At 37.1% G+C, this 22,200-nt stretch overlaps 1 pseudogene; it reads right to left on the reverse strand.

The window, feature by feature from the left end:
• Positions 1-4,885: 4,885 nt before the first annotated feature.
• Positions 4,886-22,200, reverse strand: part of LOC143649331 (cytotoxic granule associated RNA binding protein TIA1-like) — a 44,239-nt pseudogene continuing 26,924 nt past the window's right edge.

Here is a 22,200-nt window from a genome sequence, read left to right on the forward strand (position 1 = left end):
GGCTTGACTGCCTTATCAAAGATCAAATGTCCATAGATGAGAGGGCCTATATCTGAGCACTCTATTCGATTCCATTGGTCGATATATCTATCTTTATGCTAGTACCATGCTGTTTTGACCACTGGAAACTGTAAGATTTTAAAAACAACCTACCATGCAAAATATGCATACTGGGGACCCTTCCCCTTTTGTGAGCCAAGGAAGATCTGTGACAATCGCTGAAAACAAAACAAAATCTCCATCAGCTCTTCTAAAAGACTCTAAAATGCTCTAGAAATTTCAAAACTAGAACATGCCATCAAATACTGAACCTCTTAATGCTTGGAGCCACCCCAGAATAATAAAATTGGGAGTTTCAGGAAAACAGGTATCAAAAGAATCAAGATAATAATTGCACTGAGGATTTACCTCTTTGAAGATTGTTTAAGGAGGTAGGATTTTAAATTTTTTTCTTTGATTTTGACCTCTGAACACTTTAAAAATGCTTTCCCTGGTTTGCCCTTCAGGCTAATTTTGGGGTTTGCAGTGAAGCTCAAGCTTCTCAAAGGATTTTGTACAGTTTCATAGCTTTCATTTGTACATTGTAGAATGAAGTTGATTTACTCTTTTTTGAGCAAATCTAACTAAAACACAGCAAATATATTCCAATACAACTTTGTTTCTTAAAATTCCTGAAAAAACTAGAGCAGATAATTTTGTATTCAAAGACTACCAAAGTATGTGTTTGATATTCACATGTAAACAGCATAAAATCCTATAAATCTCATGTCAACTTGTCATGGTCAGATTTATGTGTCAACCTGGCCAAGTGGTGGTACCTATTTGTCCAGTTTGGCCTATGCTGGCCTGTCTTTTGCAATGAAGACATTTTATAGAATTAAATCATGATCACATCAACTGCATCCATAGCTGATATCATTTGTAATCAGCCAAGGGAAGTGTCTTCTGCAATGAGTGATTGGAATCTAATCAATGAAAGCTTTTTAAGGAGGAATCAGGAGAGACAGGCTCTCTTCTGCTTCAGCTGGTGAGCCTCTGCTGTGGAGTTTTTCCAGACCCTCCATCAGAATCATTGGTTTCACAGCCTGCCCTACAGATTTTGGACTCTGCATTCCCATGGTCATGTGAAACACTTTTATAAATTTTATATTTGCGAGTGTTCCCTGGTATTATGTTTCTCTAAAGAATCCTAATTAATACCAATTGGTACAAGGACGGGTTCTTAAAAAAAAGAAACTTAACAATGGATTTTTATGAGTGGTTTTTCTACTCTGACCAGACTCAAAGGCACTAAGGACTCTGATTCCCATAATCAGAATGACACTCCCAATCCATGGAGCTAGTTGGCAAAAGAGATAGTCAAAATATTACCATTTGATTCTCCTAATGCTTCACTTATATGAAGCCAGGTTCTGGGACATAATGCTTTTGACACCTTTACAGAGTTTTATGGAAATAAGAGGCATAGAGATGTTGTCTGGTTGTTGTTAGATACACTGGATACATTAAAGAGTGATAGGGATGGGCTTAAGGTTTCAAACAAAAAGCTTAAGCACTGTCTGACAGATGTAAAAGTTTCTATGTGTACCTGAAGGAAAATCTTATTTCCTGTAGCCATAGACTAGAGATCTCTGAAAATCAAACTCAGAATCTTACTGTTAGACTAACAACTTCACAATGTAAATTGAAATCTCATTAAGGAGTGAAAGGGATGACATTAATTGACTGCATTAATTAGCAGTCAACTTTCTTGGAAGGAGTACTGGCCAGAGGTGCATTTGTATACTGACTCATGAGCTCTTGCTAATGATTTGGCAGGATGGTCAGGGACTTGAAAAGACTGTAATTGGAAAATTGGTGACAAAGAGATCTGGGAAAGAAATATGTGGATAGCCCTTTCTGAATGGCCTAAAAACATGAACATATTTATTTCCCATGTGAATGGGCACGAGAGGGTGACTTCAGAAGAGGAAGGTTTTAATAATCAATTGGATAAGATGACCCATTCTGTGGATACAAGTCAACCTCTTTCCCCACAATTCCTGTCATTGCCCAATGGGCTCAAGAACAAAGTGGCCATGGTGGCAGGGATGGAGATTATGCATTGGTTCAGCAACATGGACATCCACTCATCAAGGCTGACTTGGCTCCAGCCACTGCTAAGCAGAGACCTACACTCAGCACCTGATATGGCATCATTCCCTGAGATCACCAGCCAGCTACATGGCATGTTTATTACATTGGACCACTCCCTTCATGGAAGGGGCAGAAATTTGTTCTAATTGGAATAGAATTGTGGAATTGCCTTTTGAAAACTCAATTATGGTATCAACTAGGTGGTAATATCTTTAAGAGCAAGGTAATGTTTTCCAGGAAGCTGTATATACTCTGAATAAACTTCCACTGTATGGTGCTGGTGCTATTTCTCCTATAGCCAGGATTTATGGGTCTGGGAACCAAGAGATGAAAATGAGAGTGGTACCACCCACTATTACCCCTATTGATCCACTAGGAAAATTTTTGCTTCCTGTCCCTGCCACACTGAGCTCTCCTGGTCTACAGGTTTTAGTTCCAAAAGGGGGAGTGCTTCCACCAGGAGAAACAACAATGATTCCTTTGAAATGGAATCTAAGACTGCCACTTGGTGACTTTGGGCTACTCATGCCCCCTGGATCAACAAGCCAGGAAGGGGATTACATTATTGCCTGGTTTAATTGACCCTGACTATCAGGGGAAAATAGAACTGCAACTACACAATGGAGGTAAAGAAGAGTTTTCTTGGAATATAGGAGACCCCCTAGGGCATCTTTTAGTACTACCATGCCCTGTGATTAAAATCAATGGAAAATTGCAACAACCTAATCCAGGCAGAGCTACCAATGGCTCTGAAACTTCAGGAATGAAGGTTTGGGTCACCCCATCAGGCAAAGAACAACAACCAGCTGAAGTGCTTGTTGTGGGTAAAGGGAACATGGAATGAGTAGTAGAAGAAGGTAGTGATAAATATGAACTACAACCACATGGTCAGTTACAGAAATGAGGACTTTAATGCTGTTTTATTCCTGTTATACTATTTAAGTTGTAAGATATCAAGTTTAAGAATGATATTACCCATGGGCTTGCACCTTATTCTGAAGAGATTTAATGTGTTTCCAGCTATATTCAGGACAGTTGAGTATTGTTAGGTGAATGAAAAAATGTGAGTTTTATTGTTTCTTATTTAGAAATTAGATATGCTTTAAGGTGATATGTATAGCTGACAAGTTGACAAGGGGTGGATGTCATGATCAGGTTCATGTTTCAACTTGGCCAAGTGGAGGTACCTATTTGTTTGGTTGGACATGTGCTGGCCTGTCTGTTGCAATGAGGACATTTTATAGAATTAAGTCATGATCATGTCAGCTGCATCCATAGCTGATTCCATTTGTAATCAGCCAAGGGAAATGTCTTCTGCAATGAGTGATGCTTAATCTAATCACTGGAAAGCTTTTAAGGAGAATTCAGGAGAGACATCCTCTCTTCCTGCTTCAGCCAACAAGCCTCTCCTGTGGAGTTTGTTCAGACCCTCCACTGGAATCATCAGCTTCACAGCCTACCCTGTGGATTTTGGACTCTGCATTCCCATGGTCATGTGAGACACTTTCAAAATTTTATATCTGTGAGTGTTCCATGTTGATTCTGTTTCTCTAGAGAACCCTAACTAATACACATCTCTGCACAATACCTTTAAGAAGGAAATGACAAAGATTGCTTACTGTGCAAAATGTTAAATTTCTAAAACATTTTACATAATGAAATAATACATGTAAATGCAGAAATTGACATATGAAATTAACATGTGTTCATAAGAACTTATCATATTTCAGAGATTTTCTTGATTAATAAGCCTGCTTTTATATTTGTCACTTACAGCAAAATTAATCACAGAATTTAAAAATTCTTTTAAACAAATCCAATGGAATTCTTGAGGCACCTCCTCTTATGAATTGCAAAATGTATGCAATCTATTTCAGAAAAGTTTTCAATTTAAGTGAATGCCAATTTTGCTTTTTAAGTATATTTTACAGAACTTTAATAAGACATGACAAATTTGTGAAAAAAATGTAGATACAAAAATGATGTAAGCTAATAGTTTACATTTAAAAACCCCAAAGTGATAATGGTAGAGATGGGACTGCTCAAACTATGTCTATTTTTAAAAAAAATCTAAAATAGAATTGTGCATAAGCTGAAGATTACAAATACTTCTAGGCTCTGCACAGTCTTTTTTTTCTTTTTACATCTTTATAGTGCATGTTTTAAATCATATCAGAAATGCAAATTAGAACATCACTTTAGTTTAGTGGAGAAAAGCTCAACGTTGTTCAATTTTCTCCCTCTTAATTTTTGAAAAGTGGCTGCAATCCATGCATTTGTATTTGAAACAAGGATCTGAGAAACTTTACCAAAAAACTTAAAGGAAACTTTTATTCTCTGCCTCTAAACTTTTGAAAAGTGGCAGTAATCCCTGCATTTGTATTTGAAACAAGGATCTACAAAAATTGACAGACATCTGGCATCTTGTTGTTTCTTTTTAAAACAATGTGGATGAAAAGTAATTTCATGATTAAATGAATCTTTTAGATAAATACATTGTATCTGATGTTGGCACTGGCTGATTTTTAAAAATCTTTAAGTAAGCAATGGCTTTACTACATTCCCTGTGGCCTCAAGCTACTGGTTTCAGATTCTGGAATCCTTTCTTACTGGGTTACATACCCTGTCACTCAATACTCTATAGGCTGTTTAAGCAATAGGTTACCATTCTGCCCTTGAGGCTGCTGCATGCTGTAATTTGGAACCATCAATGGTGCTGAAGACTGCCTGATTAAATCCCTGTGGGGTTTCAGATTTGCCCATACACTCCATATGCAGGAACTTGCCAACCACTAGGCATATAGTGGCCAATTTATTCTGCATTTCCATACCACTAGCCCCACTGGTGATAGCTTGTGTATATCCAATTTGATTTTGTTGTTGCATGGAATTTATCATATCAAGAGTTTCCTTGCCCCAATAATATTTCAAAACATGCCTTTCAATGGAAGTACCATTAATAGAAACAATAGCACATGCTGCACTATCATGGGAATTGATCTAAACAAGTAAATATACATTGTCTGGAAAGACTCAAATTTTCATTATTTGTCCAAATTGTGAAAAAGTCTGGTGTGTTAATTATTCTATTAGCCCAGAATTAACACCTCCACAGTATACAGTATAGTTTCTTGGACTGGACTGATTTACAATCTCATCATATGATAATTATTTGTTGTTTGACTCATATGTACTCAATGGAGCTGGGGACTTTTGTGTTGGCCAGTTAGTTCTGACTTGTCTTCCACCAAACCACTGGCCACCTACCTGTTGAATGGTGTTTTGTGCATTCCTTTTGTTGAAATAGGAGACAATGCCATATCATTAAGAGTTTTCTTTTGCCATGTGTTTTACCACTCAGGCATCTGATATTCTTCCAAATGGTGCAAAAGCAGTTTTTCTGTCTTCAGTTGTAATTTCTGGACTGAGATCACCAACAAGGACATGGAAGTGATCTTGTGAACACTGTGCACTGACAGCAATAGTACTGCTTGTATCTTTCTTTTGACTGCTGGGGGTTGTTGCCTAATTCACTTTGACTTCCTTACTCTTTATTTTCCACCCATTCATAGCCACTAACCCTGCAGCTGTACAATGATGCTCATAAAACCACAAAACAGTATAGATCATTTCCAGCTGTATTCATAATCATTTCACAGTTTTTACAAGGTCCAATCTGGCTAAAGGGCTGGAGAATTAAAGCTTCTGTCACATCTCTTGAAAGGTTGTCAACATGTAGAGTCTTGGGCACTCATCCTCTATGGTTGTTGCTGCCATAGTGACATCTCCAAGTCTAGCTCCCTACCATTTACCACCCACCAAACCATTTGAGAAGCTATTGCTGCAAAATAGTGGGGTTTTTTGGCTGAACAGAGATTACTCCAACTTCCCCATTCCAAGGCAATTAAACTCCAGGGATATATTTTTGATGAAGTAAAATTAATATACCTAAAGGGCTTATAAACCTGAAAAAATATCAGCAATTCTAAATATGTTATTAAATATTACAAGATAAAATGCCTTTTGAGTCTATCATTGCTATACCACTTCTAATTTTATGTTTCTAAAATATTGAGAAGCCATAATACAGCACAAAATGTTATAACATAGCCCATCCTCTCCAGAACATCAGATAATTCCATCTACCTACCTCATATTAGTGACAGATGCATCCAATATAAAAAATCTAGAATTGCCATAATGCAAATAACCCCAGAGACAGGTATGGAAAGATCAAAGGTGATGGTGGAATTATACATAGAAGGTAGGACTTAGCAAATGAATATGACTGCTGAATCATTAAATTGATATCTCTTTTAGCCTCCAGTATTTTAGAGCAGCTATAAGTAAAAACCTAAAATTTTGTAATTGTAACCCATGTCAAAGTCTGAAATTTGATCTCCAACTAATTGTGGTGCTGTGCTTAGAAATTTATAGCTTTTTTGTATATATGTTACTGTTCACAAAAAAATGAGGAAAAAAGTCAATTGTGATGATAAAAAAATATTTAAGCCTTCTAGCCTCTATTTCTGGGGCAGCTAGAAAGAAAAATATGAGAGAACCATATGGTAGGGCATGAAAAACTGACATCTGTCCTGTAACCACTTTTTGAAGACTGCTTTCAAAGCTATTGTTTTTTTATTTCTTTGCTTTGTGTATATGTTATACTATTCAGTAAAAAAAAAAGTTATAGCACATCTGTCCTTAATTTGACATCAATGAGTTTCATGATTATTAAAATCATATCTGCAATTTTTAAATTCTGCATAAGTAGAGGAGCACTGTTTTGTCTTTATAATAGCAAAAAAAATTGAAACTGAAGATGTTTTGAATAGCTCTCTGCAAGATATAGACTATGTTTTTAATATTCATCTATATTTATTGAATGGAATTTTTCATCCACTTTTAACATATGCATAGAAAAATGCAAAAGAAATTTCACAAGGTAAGAGTGCTTTTACTCAGGGAACAAACACCAAAATCCAGAAATATTACAGCCATAATTTGAAACCCTAAAATATTCTATTGCTTCCTTCTACTCATGTCTCAAAAAGAGAAACAACTTTCCTTATTTTTAAATCCATGACTTTAAGCTTAAAACCTCTTTGATATTTACAGATGAAAAAGAGGTAATACATTCACTTTAATTGTGGCTTCTTTCATTCAATATATTTGTGTAGTTTATCCATGTCGCTGTACAGATGTAGTTTATTCAGTTTCATTGTTATGTATAGAAATTTTATTAATTTCCTCGAAGTATCTTCACTCTACTAAATATGAACATTTGAGTTGTTTCCAGTTTTTATTTTAATCTGTTTTTGTTTTGGACATATATATGCTCCTACATTGCACACAACTAGCAATGAAATTGCTCTGTCATAGATAAGTATATTTTCAATTTTAGAAGATAAACCCAGGGGCTTTTGAAAGTGGCTTTAATGATTTAAATCTCAACAAGACATGTATGACAGTTACAGTTGCTCTACCTATTTATCAATCATTAACATTACCCCACCATTCTCATTTGAGTTTCCTGGTAAGCTCACAGGTATGTCTAGGTGTATATAACCTGAGCTTTAAACTGGCATTTACCTGAGAACTAATGAAGTCATCACCTTCCAATGATTAAGCATGTTTTAATAGTCTGCTGATTTTTTGGATATGGAGAATTTTCTGAAAACCATTTCCTCATTACTTTCTCTTTCTAGAAAACTTTGGATGAGAATGGTGTATTTCATCTTTAAATTCCAGGAAGAATTGGGCTTTAGAGCCATCTGGCCTGAAATTGTAATTGTGGAGAGGATCCTAATAACAGAGACTAATTGTTTTAACAGATAAAACAAAATGTCACCTACACATCTATTGGCATGAGAGTAAAATGGAAGAAAACCTAATGTAAATACAAGCAGTATCTGGATCTGAGAACAAGGAAAACAAGATGTTAAATGGAATTCTTCAGACTATAGATAGAGAATGTAGGGAATTCTGTATATTGTTAGATCCTGTGGGTACAGAACATCTAATGAAAAGAAATGGGAGAAATGAGAGTGAAGATGAAGAGTAATCTCTACAGATTTTGTAGGGATTTAAAATTTGGTATTAAAAAGTGTTTCAGTTTGCTAAACCTGCTGAAATGCAGTATACCAGAAATGTTCTGGCTTTAATAATGGGAATTTATTATCTCACAAGTTACAATTCTAAGGCTATGAAAAGTCTGAATTGTGGCATCACAAAAAGGATACTCTCTCTGAATATATCTTGTTGCTGCTGGTTTCTGGGACACCCCTGTCACATTGCAAGGCATGTAGTTAGTGTCTGATGATCCCTCTTTTCTGGATTTTGTTGCCTTCTGCTGCTGGCTTCATAAGTTATCTCAGCTTCTGTAGGTGTGTCCTTTTCTCTAAGCATCTCCAGGACTTTCTCTAAGTTATCTCTGCCATTTAACTCTTTTATCCTCTCTTAAAGGACTCCACAAAAAGGAATAAGAACCAACCTGAATTGGCTGGTCATATCTCAATTGAAATAATATAGCCAAAAGGCCCTACCCACAATAACTTTGCACCCACAGCAATGGAGTAAAAGAATGTAGACTTTTCTGGGGTATTCATATAAAACAGCTAGTGTTCACTAGTTGAAAGACATTTAATCAATCTTCAAATACTGAGAACTCACGAAAGTTCTGAATTTGTTACTGGGTTTTTGAAACATTATAAACTACTAGGTTGTGAACTCTGAAGATGGGGATTTTATTTTTATTTTTTGTGGCTACCTGTAATAGCACTTGTGATCTGTATATTTTCTTGCAAAGTAAGTATGATTATGCCTTGTTCTCTTACATACAACATTTGAATTTTTTTTTAATTTAACATGAGCAGGCACTGGGAAATGAAACCGGGTCTCTAACATGACAGGTGAGAACTCTAGCTGCTGAGCCACTGTGGCCTGCCCTATCATTTGAATTTTAATACAGAGAATTTTGTTGAGCAATTCAGGGCTACAACTAGGAAAAATTGTTACTAGATAACTGCTCCCTCTAGCATCCACACTATATCTCCTATAAAACCTCAATTTCCAACCATCCATGAGTATTGCATCCTAGAAAAGAGAATCTGTGAAGCAGAAGAAAAGGATATCAATTCACACCTTAAATTCCTGCACTGGCTCCAAAAACAAGCTTTGTAAATTTCAATGTTGGACAATTAAAAAGGCAGAAAACTAGGTCTATAATGAGTAATAGTAAAATGAAAAAAATAGAGAGAGAGCATTAAGTCAGAAAGTAGAATGTAGAATGATAGTGAGCAGACAGGGGGTGAGAAAAAATGTTGGCAAGGGTATTTTGACAAAGCTTACATCACAGCTTCTTTCCCCTCTGACTCGCTGCATTATCACTTACCTCAGTATCAGAGGGAGTGTGCAGTTGCAGAGTCACACAAGCTAGACTCACCGTGGGCCTTGGAAAGTTAGAAAAAAAGGGCATAGAAGTGTAGCGCTATCTTATACACTGTTCCTGAAACATCACCACTAACCTCACATTTTTTAAATGAGGGGATTTTATATGAGAAGAATAGGACTTCCTGTCCAGTCTCAGCACCAAATTGCTGTTTATGCTCTCCTTCTGTGAGCAGACCAGCTTTTGAGACACAGTTGAGTTTTACTCTGAGGTCAGGGAAGAATTGGGAAACATGGATGACTCTAACCCTGCATTTTGTAAATACACTCCAGGAGCTCCATCTTTCTTTAGGAAACAGACTGATTATGGAGCCCATCAAATCAGTCTTGGGGCAACAACATAAAGAAAATATTTCACACAGATTGACAAATGTACCTCAAGATCAAACAGATGTCCTTAAATAAGTGTATTTTTCATATCTTCAAGTTTAATTCACTTAGAATGAGAATCATGAAGTCTAGATAAAACATGTGAACTATGTTTCTATGTGACTGAGCAATACTTTCTTTCACAGGAAGTTATGGTAATTTGGGAGTTATGGAGAAAGAGGACCCTGTCTGTGGCCCAACTTCACACAGTTCCGCCCCAGAAGCTCTGATCTAGACAAACAAAAGGAGGGGAGATGTGAAAACAGGGGAAGTTTCTCAAATTTTGCTTTGGCACTCAGATAGTGTGAATATCTCACTGGACAAATTCCCAGGAAAGCTTATATTGCCTAAGTCAAACTTTCAGCCTCATAAGCTACAAGGAAACCATTACTCCCTATGCAGTCCCAAAGGTTTTTCCAGTGAGATACTCGTACTATCTGATTGCCAAAGCAAAGAATGGGACCAATAAGTTAAACTGCTATTTATAGTTAATTGTGGGTGAGGAAACCTCTTTCTCTTCCAATATGATTTGCAAAAACACATCTCTTCTATGGGCATGAAAGACTTTGAAGCAGATAAAAGGAGCTATATAGGTGAAATATGTGTGGTAGACCTGAGATCTAGTTCCACTACACAACTCTATGATTTTAAGTCAGTTTCTTAATCTCCTTGATTTACAATTTTTTTGTAAAATATAACTAATAATATATTTTCCCCTTTCTAATCTTATCTACAGTGATGATTTTTCACTGTAGAAAGGAAAAAAGTGAGAGAAAATAAAAGATAAAGAAATTACTGAATATGTGTTTTTCATGTTATCTTTTAATTTTTAAAGATTTTTATGAGAATATATGCTCTTTTACTATCAAAGAATAAAGTTTTATTTTTACTTTTAATGGGCTTGCAAGTTATTAAAGTTGGTACAGATTAAGTTCCAAGATTTTCCTACCTTTGAGACCAAATTAATACTTAGAACTCTGACCTACAAATTACCTGTTTGGTAATGATAATGAAGCATCAGTTTGAGATGGAGTTGAGGAAAAGAAGTAAAAGACAGAAATGGAGATGGGAAAATGAAATGAATAGACTGTAACATGCTTTGCATTTTTACCACAGGGTCTCTGGGAACCAACAATCCAGAGTGTCCCAGAGAAACTTCTTGGAGAAAATCATGCTCCAACCCTGACCCTTTTTTTGTTGCTGTTGTTAACAATGGGAATAAGAATACTAAGCTTTAAAAAAGGTCTCTGTAAAGACTAAAAAATATTATATATAAACAAATATTCTTAGTTCAGAAAAATTGATGAAAAAATATTCATATATTTTCATTTATCCTCCTTAAATATGTGAAATTGATGACAAGAAATGGGAATTACATCATCCAAGTTCACATAGCTGAGAATTCACAGATGAGGGTTTAGAATCCAGATCTCTTTATGACAAGTCTAAGGCTATTATTATTTAAATACATAGTAATGTCAAAGTTTCCTTGGTTTGGGAGATAAAAGCAATCAATGAATGAGAACTTGCAACAAACTTCCCAGTATAAATATTCTAAGCTTACTTCCAGCTTTGAAACAATGATCAAGTTTCCCAGTGAAGGTAGGGAAATTTGCCATGTTCATTTGCTAGCTGCTGGAATGCAATATAGATGAATGGAATAGCTTGTATAAAAGGGAATTTAATAAGTTACAAGTTTGCAATTCTAAGGGAGGCAAAGTGTCCAAATCAAGGTGCCAACAAGAGGTTACCTTAACCCAAGGAAGATTAATGGGTTTGTCAACTGGGTAGTCACATGGCTGACATCTGCCTCTCCAGGTTCAGGTTTGTTTAAAAACCCATGGCAACATCTACTGGGCTTCAAGCATTTCCAAACATCCATGTCTGTATCCCCTGTGTGTCCACATGTGTGTCAGCTCTGCTGAGAAATTTCTGTAAACTCAGAGGTTTCAGTCATTTCTCTAGGCTCTGTCATTTCTGTTGCTTCTGTTAGCTCTTATGTTTCTCTTCAAAACATTTCCTCTTTTAAAGAATACCAGTAAAGTAATCACCAACCTGAAATGTGTGAAGTCATATCTCCATCTAATCCTAGGTCAGACCCACAATTGACTATATCACATCACTGTGGAGATAATCTAGTCAAAAGTTTGCAATCTACAGGGCTGAATAAGGATTAAATAAATGCCTGCTCCCATAGATTGGATCAGGATTAAAACATGGCTTTTCTGGGCTACATAACAGATTCAAACAAGCATATTTAGAGAAAGTAGTTTTCAAGGAGCTCATTGAACTACCCAAGGGCAAGAAGCTGAGTGAATAATCCCTTCAGTTTCCTTCAAGCTCCAAGATTAATTGCTCATGAAAGCTCATTAAATATTCATATATGCTGAATGACTGGATTACCTTACTAGAATTCCAGTTCGGCCAAATTACAGTCAACATTTCATTGAAATAGTTAAGTATGATCACTGAAACATAAGAACCATAGAATTGGGGACATATGACAATTGAGGTTTGGATTATTTGAGGTTCTGATATATCTCCTTCATGCATATAATTTTACTATGATCACTAAAGTTGTGTCTTAGTACCATAAGGTCCACTGAATAATTCAGAAACTCTAGCTGAATTAAAGCCTAACTAGCAATATGAACAATCATGTTCATAGATAATTTTAGTTGTATCAAAAATAACTTCAGAATAAAAATCACATCTCTGAAAGTAACATTAATTTTTTCCATTGGTTGGGAGAAGTAATGTAGAATGAGGAAAGTAAGGAAGAGTGGATAGAAAAAATGGCTTTATTCACTATTTTAATTTTCAGTATGCATGGGAAATTCAATAGTATATACCATTTAATTGAAATATCTCTTCTGTATTAAGTCAAAGCATGGATTATAGTTATTACCAAGATCTGGGGTCAAATCACATTCATTTAGCTAAACTTAATATTTGAGTGACTTACTATTAGAGATATATTGAAATTTGAATGTGGGAAAATACCTTATTTGTCCAGTTGTTCAACAGATATTTATTGAGTTCGCATCCAGGCTATTCTAGGTGAAACATAAATGAATCAAAGAAAAAAAAATTTCCCTGCCTCATAATTTATGGTCTACTAGAGGAGGCAGACAAAAAACACAAAAAGTAAATAAATTATATAATTTATATTGTCTAACAGAGGGCAATAAGTGTTACAGAAAAATAAAGAGCAGGTGAAGGGCAGGGGTGAATAGGCAGAATAGTATTCAATAAGAAGGAGAGGAGAGAATTAGCTGAAACATGAAGACTACAGATTCAAGACAAGGGAAATTCATGAGGCTGTGAGTTAGCATATGTCTTTTTGTGTTCACAGAAGAGGAGGGAGTCCAGCTGGAGCAGAGTGAGGGAGGGGAGAAGAGGTCAGGGAAGCCACTGTGAACCAGAACCCCGAAATTCATGGAGGCACAGTGAGGACTTTGGGTTTTCCTCTAATGCAATGGAGAACCATTACAAGATTTTGAGCAAAGTGGTGATTTGATCTGATTTGAGAGTTAACACATTTCATTTTAAGTTTAAAATCAGATCTGTGTCATATTCTTTTGGATATACAGAGATGTTATCAAAATGATCACTTTTGAATTTGGTAATGTTCTGAAAATTCTTTAAATGAGTACATCAACCATAGAAAGCCTACTTAATCTAAGCAAAACAGCTCATAAAACAAAAGAGATCATAAAATTAGGATGAATTTTACCATGCTTAAGCAAAATCAATAAGGAAAATAAAATAGAAAGTTAAAACAATAGTTGGGAAAATTTTGAAACATTCTGTTCATTGAACTTAACTTTAGTTGGAACAAAAATGGTTGGGTATATGTCATTCAGTATCAGAATATTTTTATGCTGATTATTATGCTTCCTTTTGTGCTTGACAAGAATAATCACAGTCCATAATGTGAGGTTTGGAGTTTGAATAACAAAAAATGTTTGAATGTAATGCATTGTGGATCAGATCTGAATCTGTATTGATCAACACATTCTGGCCAGAATAGTTTTATTTTCTAGTATTTCAAGTCTTTGGTTCACATATTCATGTAGCAGTTAAGCCAATGATACCAGATAATGATTTCTTTAACTCACTTATAGGAGGACATAACCTCCTGTTGATGGGGCAAAACCATTAACAACCTGGCCTGTCTGTGACAACAGACAGATGATGTGAACAGATTGGAAAGGAGCAGGAAAATCTTAAAATTTATAATTGAATTAGAAATGAATTATTAAGTACTTTAAAATAGCCAAAGTTTCATTGCAGGGTAGATTAAAGGTCAAAATTTGAGGGCAGGCAATGGTGGAACAGTGGCAGAGTTTTGCCTGCCATGCTGGAGACCCAGGTTTGATTCCTCATGCCTGCCCTTGCCAAAAAAATATTGGTAAGTTGATAATCATCCATGATTTTAAAATGAGAATTGAAGCTTATAAAAGTAACAATACCCACCACAATCTTCTCATTATTACTGATAAATAATGGAAGAAGAGAAATTGCTCAGCTCCTATACCTAGGAAATAGTTCATGTTGGATCATATTATCTCCATTTTACAGCTTGGAAACTCATACTTTGGGAGTCTAAGGTTAAATAAATAAGAGATGGAGGGTCTGAGATTTTAACACTGAACCTCTGGTCCCAACACCAAGTCCTTCCCTCTGGTCCAAAAGGGAAAGGGTGAGAGTGTTTATTTTCTACATTTTCCACCCACCTCTAAAGGTTATATGTGTGGACCTTTGTGAGCTTTCATTTTCTCATGCTATAACATGGACTTATATACCCCCCCCTTACTTAAAATACATCTCTAAAACATATAAATGCTTTTATTTTCTCAACTTAATGACCTGGATGGAAGCAAAAAGACATTTTGGGGGTTAATTTGTCAAAAAAGATGAAAGTAAATTAAGCTAAAAATTGCTGATAGCTCAAGGATCCCCATCATGTAACCCAATTTGTATAAACAGATAAAACACTTCAATTATTTTAAATTATTATGTAGTTGTGCAGATGTTTATTTAATTCAATTATTTTAACAATTTCAAAATGACAGCTTAAATTAATAACAGCCTGTTTAATACTTAAATAAGCTTTATATCCACCTCCAATGCTCAATCTGGGTTCATTTCTGTGAACTCCAAAAATCCAGCCAGTTATCAAATGGTAACAGGAGGTGGAAGGTAGAAGAGTGTGCAGATAAATTTTCTAAGATCACATCAGGGTAATTAATGTCTGTCTCCACCTAGAATTTAGTCACAAAAAGTTTCTTTTACCAAATAACTAGGAATCATAACAGATTAGTTTAAACTTGGTTATTCCAGGGTGAATGGGAGTAAATCAAGGCCTACACAGGGAACAACTCATCCAATCATTTAATGGGAAGTTATTTTGATAGTACTAGAGTTTCTAGTGATTTTAAAGAGAAAACTAAAACAGCTTCTCTCAGAGTCCAAAAGTAAGCCTTTGTAGTTGGCAAGAGAAACTAAATACCATCTAAATAGGCAAAGTTGCTAAAAAAAAAAAAAAGCCAGGTTATTTATCTACAAAATCATTCATAGTACTGTGACTGTCATTTGGCTCTACTTTGAGCTTAATTTGAAAACAGTTTCCAGTCCACATCATAGAAGAAACATCATTAAAAAGGTGTTCTCCATTGTGTAATGGACCTAACTAAGTGGGCAGAGTGCCATTTTTCATAACTGTTGAAATTGTTCAAGTTGCATCATTCCAATTGCATTCCTTTGAGGTTGGATCTCTATTGATTGAGGAGCTAACCAGCATGGCTGTGAATTCTCATCCAAACTTTCAGTGATTGTTTTATCCCAAGGGCCGTGCTTTACTGGAGCCAAGCCAAGCTGATGATTCACAAACAAAGTCAGCATTTAATTAGCTGCCCCAGAAACAAGCTCTGTCCTTTCTTAAGCAGAATGAACACACAGTGATCCATCCACCTGATTATATGGATGAAGAAAAGGCAATACAACTTATTCTGGCCACCTAGCAAGTAGTAGGACTGAGTTTTTCAATCACCTGATCTGGAGTTCATGCCACCCATTGACTATTATTAAAATGATATCTATCTGGCTGCAGGTTAGCTACATTTTTTAGGTTAGCTATGTTTTTTTAATGATTAAAAAACATGTATCTCAGTCTGAAAAATATAAGACTATAGTCTGTATTCACATAACTAATCTTTCAACCATGATTGAGTTCACTTTGCTCAATTAAATAATCCCTAATACCTTGACTGAATTGAATGTGCAGATTAAACCAATGTATACTCGCACATCAGATCAAAATATAACATATTCATTTTTAGGAGAAACATACATACTTCCTTTTATGGGGTTGTATTTTAAAGTAGCAGGAATAATCAGATGGCAATTGGTCCCTTTAAGAGACTGTTGATGAATTGTGCAAATAAAGATCTAATTCCTTAACATTATTCTTAAACCAGCAAGATTCCATCTAGTGAGAATGTCAGACAGGCTTACATTTCCTTCTTCAGTTTCTACATCTTCCAAATTTTCACTTGACACTTCATAACTTGTGTCTCATTAATCTTCTCAATCCTCCATTCAGGATTTGGTTTCCCACTAAGACCTAATCCTGGTTTCCCTCTTGTCTTAGCATGGCACTTGCTCAAAACTTCTATACTTTGCCCTGGTCATAGATGTGAGTCTCTTATCTAACAGCCTTAAGACAAAATGAGCCATGAATCCCTTAATCTAGATTTTCTTGAAACATTTCTCATTAGTGACTGTAATCTTGGTCACTTGAATAGAGTGTTGATTATATTCTGCTTCAGACCAACACCTTTAACAGGTTCTGCTTTTTACCAAATCAAACATTCATGCTTAAACTAGAACAGATAGTCACCTTAAGAACTGATGTATTTTGCTCTGGCTTTACTGTATGATCAAATTATGGAGGAAAAGTGATGAAAGCTGGAGAATGGGAACATTTGTTAAAAGGTTCACAAATTGAAGTCTTGTAGTGAGAGAAACTTTGATTCACAAATCGTTATATGATAATATAGTATAGCCCTATATTTTTATGTGTATGGTGGGACATTACTGTTGAAAAATATAGTTACATGTGAGAAAAGACTGCAGTAAAATATTGGGCACTCAACCATGGCTGTAGCTAAGTCAACCTTGGTGAGTGGAAGTCCATGCATAACCTCCATCCCTACAACCATGACAATTTTGTTCATGAGCCAATTTGGCAATGACAAGAGTTGCTGGGGAAAGGAGCTGATTGTTGTCCACAGAACAGGTCATCTTATCCACTTAATTATTAAACCTTCCTCTACTGAAATCCCATTCTGGTGTGCATGCACATGGAACACAAATGACTTCATACTTTTCAGCCCACTCAGAAAGATCTACCACATACCTCTTCTCCAGCACTCTTTGTCACCAGTTTTCCAATTATGGTTTTTCCAATTCCCTGACCACCCAACCAAATCAAATCATTAGCAACAGTCCATGAGTCAGTATAGAAACATACCTCTGGCCAGTTCTCCTTCCAAGCAAAATGAGCAACAAGGTGAACTGCTCAAAGTTCTGCCAATTGAGAGGATTTCCCATCTCCACTGTCCTTCAAGGATATCTCATAAAGGGATTGGAGTACAACAGCTGTCTGCTTTTGGGTTGTACATGCATATCATACCAAATCATTTGTAAGCCAGGCCCGAATTTTGTCTTCCTCAAACAATTCACTGTAAGGATCTCACCAAGAGGGCATAGCTCTGGTCTGGGAAAGAGAAGGTAATGTGACAAGAGTGGAAACCATGGGCATTTAGGCTACTTAATCATGTAACTGAATTGTTCCATCAGCACCTGCTCTAACTCTATCTCATGTACTATTTCCATTTTATGAGGTAGTGCTGCTGCACATGCCCAACTTTATAACTTATTGAGTCAGATACCACCCAGCTCATGATATACAATTATAGGTCTTGTGGTAACTTGGTGGGCCATGGTCATGTGTTCAGTCTCTACTAAGGCCCAGAAGCAGGCCAAAAGCTGTTCCTCAAAAGGAGAGTAGTTATCTGCAGCAGATGGTAAGGCTTTGCTCCAAAATCTTATGGGTCTGCATTGTGATTCTACTACTGGAGATGCCAAAGGCTCCAGACAGCATCTCTATTTGCCACTGACACTTTCAGTACTGTTGGATCTGCTAGATAATATGGTCCCAGTGACACAGCAGCTTGTACAATAACCTGGGCCTGTTGTAGTCAGCCTCCTCTTGTTCAAACCCCCACTCGAAATTAGCAGCTTTTCAGGGCACTTGATAAATGGGCTGGAGTAGCACACCCAAATGAGGTGCACGTTATCACCAAAATTCAAAGATAACAACTAGGCATTGTGTCTCTTTTATGGTCATAGGAGGAGCCAGATGCAGCAACTTATCTTTCACCTTAGAAGGGATGTTTCAACATGCCCCACACCATTGGACACCTGGAAATTTCTTTGAGGTTGAAGATACCTGTATTTTTCTTGGATTTATCTGCCATACTCTGACACATAAATGCCTTACCAATAAGTCTAGAATAGTTGCTACTTCTTGCTCACTAGGCCCAATTAACATGATATCATCAATATAATGGACCAGTGTGATGTACTGTAGAAGGGAGAAACAGTCAATGTGTCTGAAAACAATGTTATATCATAGTACTGGATAATTTATATACCCCTGAAGTAGGAGAGTGAAAGTATAATGCTGACCTTGCCAGCTGAAAGAAAGTGTTTCTTGTGATCCTTATTAAGAGCTATTGGGGGAAAAAAAGCATTTGACAGATCAATAGCTACATTCCAGGTACCAGGGGATGTATTGATTTGCTCAAGTAATGATGCCACATCTGGAACAGCAGCTGCAATTGGAGTTATCACCTGATTGAGTTTATGATAATCCACCATCATCCTCCAAGACCCATCTGTTTTCTACACAGGCCAATAAGACAGTTGAAAGAGGATGTGGTGGGAATGACCACCCCTGCATCTTTCAAGCCCTTAAGAGTGGCAGCAATCTCTGCAACCCCTCCAGGACTCCAGTATTTTTTCTTATTTACTGTTTTTCTAGGTAGGGTCAGTTCTAGTGACTTCCACTTGGACTTTCCCACCATAATAGCCTGCACTCCATAAGTTAGATAGCAAATGTGGGGATTCTTCCAGTTGCTAAGTATGTCTATTCCAATTATGCATTCTGGAACTGGGTAAATTATTACAGAATGGGTCCAGGGGCCCACTGGATCCACCATGAAATAGATCTGAGCTAAAATTCCATTAACCACCTGGTATCCATTAGCCCCCACTCTGACTGAAGGACCAGGGTGATGTTTTGTATTAATGTCACTTCTGAACCAGTGTCTAATAATCCCCCAAATATATTATAATTTTCTTTTCCCTGATGCACAGTTACCCTGGTAAAAGCCTATCCATCTCCATGCCCAACTTTGTGAAAGCTTGGAGAAAGAGTAACAGTCTAAATTTGTGGCATGTCCTCCCCAGAAGGACCTGGCCTCCCCCTCATTCAGGGGGCTCTGGGTCTGTAAACAGTCTCAAGTCTGGAAACTATTAAGATGCAGTGACTCTGTGCTTTTGTAATTCAGGTTAGGCTTCTATTCACTTGACCTAGAATTCTTTCATTTATATACCTCAAATAAGAATCTAATAGACTGCCCATCTATTTTATTTCTAGGTACCCCATGATTTACCAGCCAATGTCACAAGTCTCTGTGAGTCAGATTATTTTGACTCCTGTTTTTAGTCTGTTGTCTATTATGATAACTATGTCCACCTTGTCTTTGGTGATGAAGTGCTGCCACCAGGGTTCTTCCAACTGTGGGATCCAGTTATCCTCATTGTGTTTAAGGCTTCCAGCTCAGTGACAGCAGTTTCAACAGTAAGATGTGACCTACAGAGAAGTGCAACTATAGTGCTCTTCAGAGATGTTGGCACTAGTCTCACAAATTTATTTCTCACCATTCTTGTAAAAGTACCATCATCTGGACATTCCTGGGGTGTAAGAGCAGGCTTTGCCTGATAAATCTGCTCTAAGATTCCAATCTCTCTAAGCTTCTGGATCCACTTATCTACATTATACTAGGGCAGTTCTGGCATTTCAACAGCAGGTAATGTCAGCCACCATTTGACTCATATTTCAGTCAGCCATCCAAACAAACTATTAATGCCTTTCCCAGCCCCTCTAGCTATCGTATTGAATGTAGAATCTTTGCTTAGTGGACGCTTATCAGTGAATTCAGCCTGATCCAGCTTTATATTCCTCCTACCGTTATTCCATAACCTTAAAATCCATTACCAGCCGGAGAAGATGGCGGCTTAGTAAGACGTGCGGGTCTTAGTTCCTCCTCCAGAAAAGCAACTAAAGAAACAGAAACAATATGAAACAGCTCCTGGAGCCATGACAGAGACCAAAAAGACAGCGTACCCCATTCTGGAACCGCTGAATGGGCAGGGAGAATCCGCTGTGGTGAGATACCCGAGGGGCACGCGTTTTCCCGGCCGGGGTGGACGGTGAGTGGGGTCCCCTCCATGCACGTGGCTCCCCGGTCTTACTGGGAACGTTGGATAGCGGGGCCCTCCCACCACGCTTGGCATCTCAGGCCAGCTGAGCAATTTGGACCGGCACTCCCCAAAGCCGCGACAGCCGGTGACCCCCCCTTCCACGCGCGGTTTCCCGGGCCGACTGTGAGATTCGGATTGGCAAGTTAAAGGAGCCACAGTATCTTTTACTGGTGGGCCCCGCAGACAGACGAGTGCCACGAGCGCCACCTACTGGGCAGGAAAAGAAAAACAGAGCCCAGTGATTTCACAGAAAAACCTTTCAACCAGCCGGGTCCCACACCCAGGGAAATCTGATCAAATGCCCAGACACCAGCATAAAATAATGGATGACGCTCGGAAAATTGAAGATATGGCCCAGTCAAAGGAACAAACCAATAGTTCAAATGAGATACAGGAGCTGAGACAACTAATGCTGAATATACAAACAGAAATGGAAAAACTCTTCAAAAACCAAATCAATAAATTGAGGGAGGGCATGAAGAAGACATGGGCTGAACAAAAAGAAGAAATAGAAAATCTGAAAAAACAAATCACAGAACTTATGGGAGTGAAGGACAAAGAAGAAAAAATGGAAAAAACAATGGATACCTACAATGGTAGATCTAAAAAGACAGAAGCTATAATTAGTGAACTGGAGGATGGAACATCTGAATTTCAAAAAGAAACAGAAACTATAGGGAAAAGAATGGAAAAACTTGAGCAGGGGATCAGGGAACTGAATGACAATATGAAGCACACAAATATACGTGTTGTGGGTATCCCAGAAGGAGAAGAGAAGGGAAAAGGAGGAGAAAAACTAATGGAAGAAATTATCACTGAAAATTTCCCAACTCTCATGAAAGACCTAAATTTGCAGATCCAAGAAGTGCAGCGCACCCCAAAGAGAATAGACCCAAATAGGTGTTCTCCAAGACACTTACTAGTTAGAATGTCAGAGGTCAAAGAGAAAGAGAGGATCTTGAAAGCAGCAAGAGAAAAACAATCCATCACATACAAGGGAAACCTAATAAGACTATGTGTAGATTTCTCAGCAAAAACTATGGAATCTAGAAGACAGTGGGATGATATATTTAAATTACTCAAAGAGAAAAACTGCCAACCAAGATTTCTATATCCAGCAAAATTGTCCTTCAAAAATGAAGGAGAAATTAAAACATTTATAGACAAAAAGTCACTGAGAGAATTTGTGACCAAGAGACCAGCTCTGCAAGAAATACTAAAGGGAGCACTAGAGTCAGATACGAAAAGACAGAAGAGAGAGGTATGGACTAAAGTGTAGAAAGAAGGAAAATCAGATATGATATATATAATACAAAAGCCAAAATGGTAGAGGAAAATATTATCCAAACAGTAATAACACTAAAAGTTAATGGACTGAATTTCCCAATCAAAAGACATAGAATGGCAGAATGGATTATGACCCAGCAATACCACTGCTAGGTATCTACTCAGAGGACTTAAGGGCAAAGACACAGACGGACATTTGCACACCAGTGTTTATAGAAGCATTATCTACAATTGCAAAGAGTTGGAAACAGCCAAAATGTCCATCAACAGACGAGTGGCTAAACAAACTGTGGCGTATACCTACGATGGAATATTATGCAGCTTTAAGACAGACTAAACTTA

The sequence above is a fragment of the Tamandua tetradactyla genome, chromosome 11 (assembly GCF_023851605.1).
Source record: "Tamandua tetradactyla isolate mTamTet1 chromosome 11, mTamTet1.pri, whole genome shotgun sequence".
Taxonomy (NCBI): Eukaryota; Metazoa; Chordata; class Mammalia; order Pilosa; family Myrmecophagidae; genus Tamandua; species Tamandua tetradactyla.